This window comes from Elephantulus edwardii, unplaced genomic scaffold, assembly GCF_000299155.1.
Source record: "Elephantulus edwardii isolate Elephantulus edwardi_28Jun2011 unplaced genomic scaffold, EleEdw1.0 scaffold00090, whole genome shotgun sequence".
In the NCBI taxonomy this organism is placed as follows: Eukaryota; Metazoa; Chordata; class Mammalia; order Macroscelidea; family Macroscelididae; genus Elephantulus; species Elephantulus edwardii.
Window position 1 is genome coordinate 2884195 of NW_006399840.1, and position 10264 is coordinate 2894458.

A 10264-nucleotide genomic window follows, 5' to 3' on the forward strand; every position below is an offset into this window, starting at 1 on the left:
TGACATCCATTTTGGTCTTTTCTTCCTCAAACAAATATAAAAATCTAGAGGAAATGGACAAACATTTAGAAACTCACAACCTACCTAAACTGACACAGACCGAAATTGAACATCTGAACAGACCCATTAAAAACCAATAAATTGAAAAGGTAATAAAACAATTTGTAGCCAAATAAAAACCCTGGATCAGAAGGCTTTGCAAATTAATTTTCTCAAGCATTCAGATAAGAACTGTCACCAACTCTCCATAAAATATTTCAGAAAATAGAAAAGATGAAACTTTTCCAGATTCATTCCATGAAGCAAACATATTCTTTTTTGTATCATATAATTTCTTTAAATTTTCTACTAGTTTATTTATAAAATTCAAGTACATTGTTTTTAAGTACAAATTCTTTCAATTTACCTCACCCAGCTCCCATCAAATTAATTTGATTAATCTCCCTTTCCCCCTGCACATCCTCACCCTCTGGTCCACCCTTTCCCTCCCCTCTTGGATCCTCTACAAGAATGGTTTTTTACAATATTTATTCTTGTTGGACTGAGTTAGTTCACTCAGCATGATGCTTTCCAGTCCCTCCCAAGTTAGGTAATAATTTACAAAACCATTGCTCCTGTGTGCTGCATAGTATTCCATTGTGTGAATGTACCATAATTTATCAATCCATTTGTTTGTGGTTGGACATTTTGGCTGTTTCCATGTTCTTGCGATGGTGAAAAATGCTGCTATGAACACTCGTGTACAAATCTCCATTTGTGTCTCAGTTATCATTTCCTAAGGGTATATTCCAAGTAGTGGAATAGCTAGGTTATATGGGATTTCTATGTTCAGCTTTTTGAGAAAGCATCAACCAAAGCCAGGTAAAGACACCACCAAAATACAAAACGGTATCTCTCATGAACATAGATGCAAAAATCCTGAATAAAATCCTGGCCAACAGAACCCAATGATACATAAAAAAAATAAATCAACAAGACCAAGTTGGATTCATAAGAGGTATGCAAGGATGGGTCAACTTAAGAAAAACAGTCAGTGTAATTCATCACACTAACAAAGCAATGAACAAGAACCACATGATTCTATCCATTGATGCATAAAAGGCCTTGGACAAAATACAACACCTTTTCCTGGCTAAAACATTCAACAAAATAAGAATAGAGGGGATTTTCCTCAACATGGTAAAAAGTGTATATGCAAACCCAAGATCCAACATTTTTCTCAATGGATAGAGATTAAAGAGAAGGATACCCACTATCACCTCTCCTGTTCAATATAATATTGAAAGTTTTAAGGATAGTAATAAGATAAGAAAATTAAATAAGAGGTATCCAAATTGGCAAAGAGGAGGTAAAATTATCTCTATATGCAGATGACATGATAGTATACTTAGAAAACCCTCAAGACTCATCAAGAAAACTACTGGACATGGTTGACAAAATCAGCAAAGTGACAGGATACAAGATCAACAAAGAAAAATTCATTGGCTTTCTCTACAGTGACAAAAAGAATACAGAACTAGAGCTAAGAAAAGCAGTACCAATCACAATAGCTAATCATAAGATTAAATACTTGGGAGAAAATCTAACTAGAAACACAAAAGACATATTCAAAGAAAATCACAGAACATTACTACAAGAAACAAAAAGAAATCTGGAGAAATGAAAGCATTTATCTTGCTCCTGGATAGAAAGATTCAATATTGTGAAAATTCTAATTCTATCTAAGGCAATCTACATGTTTAATGCAATCCCAATACAAAAACCAATTCCAGTCTTCAATGAGATGGAAAGGCAATTTCCAATTTCATCTGGAATGGAAAGAGACCCCAAATAAGCAAAGCACTCCTTAAAAAAAGAGAAACAAGATAGAAGGCATCTCACTCGCTGATTTCAAATCCTACTACACTGCTGTGGTGGTCAAGACAGTATGGTATTGGTATAATGACAGATACATAGATCAATGGAATATAATTGGGAACCCAGAAATCAGCCCATCTACCTATGGTCAACTGATTTCTGACAAGGAGATGAAATCAGTTTAGTGGGGAAACGACAGGCTTTTTAGCAAATGGTGTTGGCAAAATTGGAAAACTATCTGTAGAAAACTTAAGCATGATCCACACCTCACACCATACACAAAAAACAACTCAAAGTAGATCAAGGACCCACAACTAAAACCAAGGACTATAAACGTCATCAGAGAAAAGCTTGGAAGAACTCCAGAAGCCATAATCCACAGAATTAAAACACCCCAAAAAACAACACTTCTCCAATAGGATAAAAAAGGAAGCCACAGATTGGGGAAAAAATATTTGGTAATGACATGTCAGACAAAGGATTTATATCTAGAATTTATAGAATACTCAAGCACCACAACAAGATAAATCCCTATGCACACACACCAAAAAACCCACTTTCTCCAACAGGGTAAAAAGGGAAACCACAGATTGGGAAAAAAATATTTGGTAATGATATGTCAGATAAGGTACTTACATCTAGAATTTATAGAATACTCAGGTACCACAACAAGTTAAAAGTAAACAACCCAATTGAAAAATGAGTACAGAATATGATCAGACACTTCACCAAAGAAGACATTCAGAATGAACAAACACATGAATATTCAAAATCCTTAACTCTAAGAAAGATACAAATCGAAACTATGAGATATCATCTCACCATAGTAAGAACAGCAAAATTCAATAGAACAGCAAACAACTAATGTTGGCAAGGTTGTGGAGAAACTGAAACCCTTTTTCACTGATGGTGGGAGTGTAAAATGGTACAACCACTCTGGAAGGCATTATGGCACTTTCTCAAAAAGATGGAAATAGAAAAACCATTTGACCCAGCAATTCCACTACTGGGATTATACCCTAAAGAAACCAGAACTGCCACCTAAGCAGATATATGCACACCCATGTTTATTGCGGAATTGTTCACAATAACAAAGATATGGAAACAACCCAAGTGTCCATCAACAAACGAATGGAGAGAGAAGCTGTGGTATATTCACACAATGGAATATTATGCAGCATTGAAAAACAAAGAACTCATGAAATATTATACAAAATGGGTGATCCTGGGGGACATTATGCTGAGTGAAATAGTCACAAAAAGGCAAATACTGCATAATTCCACTGTTATAAAACAGGATTTACATTGGGGTGGGGAGAAACTAAGAAAAATGGGGATAATAATGTACACTGCATTGAAATAATTGAGAGAGAGAACTGCTTAAAGGAATAACTGTTTAGGTATTATTTGCATGACATTAGTCCAGGATAAGAGCTGCATAGTAAAGTGGACTGGGGAAGGGGATTTACAACAATGAAAGAATTTTTTTTTTTCAGAGAAGTGACGGGGCAGGGGGCAGTGAGCAGGGAGGAAAATGTGCAACCATGAATGAATGGAAACGTATGTTCTCTATAAACTTTCATTAATATCAATTTTAAAAAGCTTTTAAAAAAGCTTTGTGCTTAAGGCAGAGATTTTACTATTTTTTTTTTTTTTTAGTTTTTTGTTTAGTTTTAGTTTTAAGAAAATTTGGTTTAAGGTTTTAAGTGTTATTTCAGGACAGTAATTTCTGGGGTTCAGGCATGCTACTTGGTTCCAGGAAGCCTGGAGTTCATGAGAATTTAAAATGATCTTAAACTCCTTTGATCAGGATTCTTCTATAGAATCTTTCTTCCAAGTTCTGAGCCCCTTAATCTTCAAGCCCTCCTTCTTTAGTTCTAACCACATCTTTATACACATCTCAATGTTCAATAACCTCCCGGGATTACATTAATCAGCCATCCTAGAAGCTTCCACACCTTTGCATCTTAGTTATCTAGTGCTACTACAACAGAGATACCAAAGGTGAATGGCTATAACACTTAAATTTATTGTCCTAGAGTTTAGGAAGTTAGAACTCCAAACTGATGGGGCTATCTCTAAGGAAAGAGAATTCTGGTGGCCTAGTGATAAGGAGCTGTGCTTGCAACCTGAAAGCACATGGTTCAAATCCACCAGCTGCTCCATGGGAAAACGATAGGTAGTCTTCCCCTGTGTGATTTATGGCCTCTGAAAGCCCACTGGAAGTTCAGCTATGGGTCAGTTCTGACTTGACAGTACATAATAACATCTTTAAGGGAAAGCCCTCTCTCTCTGTTTGGAGGAAATTTCTTATTTCCTTTCCGTATCTATAGGCTTGGAGAGAGAATGCAGCCCTGACTCATTCCCTTCTTAATTTATTTTCTGTTCACACAACAGCCTACTTGTCCAGGCATAGGTTTGCATGAGCACAATTAAGTACTCTGGGACTTTCACTCCTCTCAATGTCAGCCACAACTTGTTATAATCCACACAACCAAATGCATTTGCATAGTCAATAAAACACAAATAGATATTCTTCTGGTATTCTTTACCTTCAGCCAGGATCCATCTGACATCAGCAATGGTATCCCTGGTGCCACAGCCTCTTTTAAGTCCTGCTTGAACTTCTGGAAGTTCCCTATCTATATACTGTTCTAGCCATTTTTGGATGATCTTCTGTAGTATTTTGTTTACATATGATATTAATGATATTGTTCAATAGTTTCCACATTCAGTTGGATCACCTTTCTAGAAAGTGGGAAGAAATATGGACCTCTTCCAATTCATTGGCCAGACAGCTGTCCTCCAAATTTCCTGGCATAGACTGCTGAGTGCATCCAAGGCTGAATCTGTTAATTGAAAGAAGTCAATTGGTATTCCATCGATTCCAACAAACATGTGTTGGACACAATTCAGCTGGAGTGCTCTTTGGAGGCAAGAATGATGTAGCTTCACCTCACATACTGTGGGCATGTTGCTTGGAGGGGCTATTTCTTGGAGAAGGACATGATGCTTGGAAGGCTGGAGGGTCAGCAAAGGAGAGGAAGATCCTTGAGCAGATGGATTGACACAGTGGCTGGTGCAATGGACTCTCATGTGTCAGGAAGTGTGAGGATGGCCAAGGATAGAACAGGGTTCAGATCTTTTGTTCACAGGGTCATTATGAGTCGTACTCAATGGCACCTAACAACAACAACAATCCATTGGCTCAATACTCCCTGAAGATCTCCACATATCTTGACTTTCCCTCATGTCAAGGATCTTCCTTGAGCAGAACCCTGAAACCAAGGAGACAAACTCAACTCCTGTCAATTCTTTATTGATAATACTGGGGCTAACTATATTGTCTGTATTTATTGCACAGAGTACCTTTAAAGAAACTTTGCCCACTTTACTATTTGCTTACCTTGAGATGTGATGTATACAGAAAAGGCAAACAAACATATAAGTCTTTCCTTTTGTAGTAATTTTCAGGATAATGGGATGCTTTAAAAAAATCCTCAAAGATGAGTGATGAGGTATGTCTCTTTAAACTGTTCTCTCCCTCATCTGTTTCAATACAGTATACAAAATCTATCCAATTTTCCTCAGTCTCATCCCAACTCTGATGTCAGTCCCGTTCAACAACAGTAGCACTATGCATCATTCACTTTTATACATTTTGTTGTGTGCAATCATTTCTGTACATTTGGTTTAGATAATTATTCTAGTTGCCTAATGTTAAGAAGCTGCTCTGAAATCCCAAAGGCATGTGGTTCGAATATACCAGTTGCTCCACTGGACTAATATGGGTGATTTCCTCTTGTGCGATGTACTGCCTTCTAAAACTTGCTGGAGGTCAGTTATGGGTCAATTCTACTTGATGGTACAAAACAACTACTTTGATCTATTCTTCTTCTCTCTTTCTCTGTCTCAAGTCCTCATTGCATCTTATGTGTTTCTTCAACCCCCCACCCTCACTAATCTCTGCTGACCTAGTGATTTCTTTTTCTTTCTTCCACACTCCTCCCCTTTTCCTGAGATTTTTAATATAGAATCCCAAATCGTAAACCTCCACTTATATCGATATTGTTGTTGTAGTTGATTGCCTGAAAGTAGAGCATGACTCATAGAGATCCTATGAACAGAAGGCCTGAAACCCCTCTTCAACTATCAGCGTTTATCAAAGTTCATAGAGTTTCCAGAGGCATACTTATGTAGATAAATCATGTATCCCAAATTCATGTCTGTAGATGAGCATGTGTGTGTGTGCGTGTAGTTATTTGTGAAAAGATATAGTTTTCAGTCTTTCACAGCCCAAGGTGTGATGCTAGAGCCTATTAATCTTGAGGCTGGTAAGAAAGGGAATGAGAAGAAAGGAGACATCTATTCTTTTTCTTCCCTTTACCTCTGCTGACTTCCTCAAGTTTGTTGGTCTCTTATAACAAATCTTTGAGTATTATGAGAAGCCAAGTGTATCCATTTTCTAAACAAAAGCTTGTTATGTGCCTATAAGGTGTCTTTGGAGTAGGAACTGAGTTGAGTGTGGATTGATCAAAGAAACATTGAAAGGAAAGGTTCCATTTTCATTTTTTAAGACAAAACACCATTCTTTATCTCTCTGCTCTAATTTTTTTGGTTTCTATTGAAACAAAGAAGGAATTTAAAACATTGGTTTCCAGTGTAAAATATGAGAAGTTTGTGGAGATGGTGAGATGTGGCACTGGGTCTTGTTGGGGCTCTCTCTCCAGGCAGCAGTTGAGGGTCACAACAATAGTCCCTCCTTTTACCTGAGGCAGGACAGGGGGTTCCCGATAGAGTCAGTCATACTTGGGGTTCTCATACCCTCTCTGCTGCAATGAGTGAGTGTGCCCCGGTGCAGTTTTGCTGTGTGCTGTTGTGTCATTACCCATGGGTCAGGAGCAATGTTTCAGATGGAGGGAAAATAGCCACCTCTTCAAACTGCCTGGAATTATTTTTGTTGTTATTGTTCCAAATGAAAGCCATAATAGCATCTCTCTAAGTAGAGTGGCTGCTTCCTTTACTGATACCTTATATTTTTTTTAGTTGATATTTCTTTCCAGTATGCTTTTCCACAAAACATATTGTTCAGGGCAGATACAATTAAAATCAACTGCTAATTAAGCTTGTGTCTAAATTAATAAATCAAACTATTCTGATCATATCTGTTTGAACAATTTCTATTATGGTGAACATAATTGTTAGATTCAGCATTTAATGAGCTATATTGTTAGGTAAAATTCTTATGACAATTGGGACTAATAGAATATATTAACCTTTATTCTGCTCAGCTTGACATTACATTGGACCATGTTACTATGAAAGCACCTGGCAGAGTTTCATCATTATGTAACCATTGTAATTCCACTGGCCTTTGGATGGAGCTGGTGAGGCTTTGGGAAATTAGAAATGTTTGATGTTTGTCAAAGGGCAGAGTATCTACAATCAGTATTTAGGGCATTTGGTTCTGCATATGTATGTCTTCATGAGATGAAAATGGTACTAAAGTCAAGAGCTAGCAAATCCATCAAATATAAGTGAAAGGTTTGGAGCTTCCATCTCTGGGATATTGGGGCTTTAGACCTGAGGATGGATAGGGAGTGTGGGAAACGTACAATCCAAAGGGCAAAACAAAATAGTTTTGTTAAAAAAATGTAAAATACACCTATTCCAAAGTCATCTAAGTTTATTTAATGAGAAGTGTCTGTATGAACTTAAATCAAATAACTCTAAAGTACTTTGATTTTATAGATTTTATCATATTAGAATTTATAAATCTACTCAAATGAAACATCTTTCAAAATACCAGCGTACATGGCAATCTTTAAAAAAGCAATAGTTAAACTCTACATTGGGAAAAGTCTTCATAGTTTGACATCTGCCATTTTAAATGTCTAAGAACATTTACCTTCTCTTTCTAGTTATGAGAATGACACTAATTACAGAATAAAGAAATGTTAGGGAATGATGAAGCTGAAGGCTGATCTCTCTTGCCACCTGTGACATCAACCAGTCTATCAGCTGAAACAACCAATGTCAGCCAGACTTTTCCAAATGTTGATTCAAACCAAGAGCTGATTTCATCATTGGTTGTTACCAGTACATAGACCAGCACTTTGAACAAAATTTTCTATCATTGGATAGTGGCTAATTATCTTTTGCATTAAGCACAAAATTCACTCAGATAAATCAGAGGAGACATGAAGTCAGTGTCCTTCACCTTAGTCCTTAATTTTTCTTTCTTGTCTATGTTAAGACTAGAAACAAGGGGAAATACTCCAAGACACCACTTGTGTAGCCCTGGCTGTTTGCTTAGGTCACTGGAAGTTAGCACTCATCTCAGTTAACACATAGTGAGGTCCTGTTGTTTGTGTTTCACTTTGTTGAAAGGAGTAAATCTCTTGTAGGGGAATGTGGTTAGAATTGTTACCTAGGCTCTGTAGATTTATAGGCATAAAACAGAGCTTGTGATCTATGTGGGAAGGAATGGAACATATAATATACCAAGTCTCCATATATCCCACAGTCTTCAGACATGGCGTCTAAGTCCACGTGGTGTAAACACACCACTTATTATTTCATTATCTGATCCATTTGACCTGCTTTAGACTAAGAATCTACAGATATTACATTTCTAAAACTGATACAGATTGACACAGGGAAATTTTCATGTGAAGGTAAATGAGTTTTAAATAGTTATTCGAGGGCAGGGAGTTCAGAAAGGAGGCATTTAACTGTATCTGCCCGGGTTGAGAGTGAGGATGTATCTGATTACAGTTCTATGCTAAGGATCTTAGATTACCACCTAAGCTTCTAATGAACAGCACTCTTATGAAATAAATTGAGCCTTTCCTCAAAGATATGTTGAAAGAATCTGTTCTCAAAAACAATGTATTCGAATTCTGTAAATAAATGAGTATAAAATTTTTAAAAAAGGGAAAAAAGATATGTTGAAAGCCTAATTCCTTATAACTATGGACACAATTTTATTTGGAAATACTCTTTAGATATATTATCAGTTGACATTAATTAATACAGGGCATTAGTGTACCATATGGTTCAAAATCAAGAAAGGAGTAGATCAGGGATGCACCCTTTCTCCATATCTTTTTAATCTATATGCATATAGATCTTTCAAGAGGCTGGACCTTGTGAGGAAGAATGTGGTATCAAGATTGGGGGAAGTCTTATCAACAACCTGAGCTATACAGATGCTTGTCAAAATTGAGGAAGACCTGCATTTGCTGCAGAAGGCCAAGAGCCATAATTTTTAAATATGAATTGAAGCTCAACATCAAGAAAACAGAGATTCTCACCAATGGACCAATTGGCAATACCATAATAGATGGAGAAGAGATTGAGATTGTTAACAGTTTCATTATCAACAACATTGGCACCAGTAATCAGGAAATCAAAAGATAAATTTTGTTAGAAAAGTCTGCTGTCAGGGACCTCTCCAGTGAGCTAAAGGGTAATGATGTCAGTCTAGAGACTAAAGTGTACCTGATCCAGGCCATGGTTTTGAAATTACTTGCTATGTATCAGAAAGCTGGACAATGAATAAAGATGGCAGAAGAAAGATCGATGTCTTTGAACTGTGGTGCTGGAGAAGAGTATAGAATGTTCCATGGACTGCAAAGAAAACAAAAGGTTCTGTCCTAGAGAGGGTAAATCCAAGTTATTCCTTAGGGGCAAGGATTTTGGAGCTCTGTCTCATGTGTTTTGGGTGTGTTGCCAAGAGGGACCATGGAGAATGACATCATGCTTGGAAGGCTGGAGGGATAGTGCAGGAGAGGAAGACTCTGGTTAAAATGGATTGACACAGTGACTGGGATAATGGGGCTAGGTGTGTCAGCAACAGTGAAACTGGCTCAAGGTAGGGCAGGGTTCAGAGCTATGGTGCATAGAGTAGCTGTGGAGTAGCTGTGAGTGGCAAGCCACTCTGTAACACACGACAACAAAAGTGACATCTGTGTAGTGTAAAAGAGGAGAATACACACAGAGTGTTAGACAGACTAAGGACAACCATAAAACAATGACAGACTTAAGACAAGAAATGACTAATATTCCTGGGAGCCACCAGAAGCTAGAAGAGATACATGGAACAATTTCTCTCTTAGAGCTCTCAAAAGGAAGGATATCTCAACACAGTCAATACTCTCATTTGGACTTCCTTTCCAGAGTGATGGTAAAAACAATTTCTGCTCTTTAAAGCCACTTACTTGTGATATTTCTTATAACAATGAACCTTAGGATGCAAAGACATCTTCCAGAAGAATTTAGGAGGTATTCTGGATGTTTCTCCAAGTTAGTTGTCTAGGTTATTTATTCCACTCCTTGTCCTACACTCTGTTTTCCTTCTAAGCAGTCTGTCTCCAGGCCTCTAATTTAGAGTAACTCTTTTTTT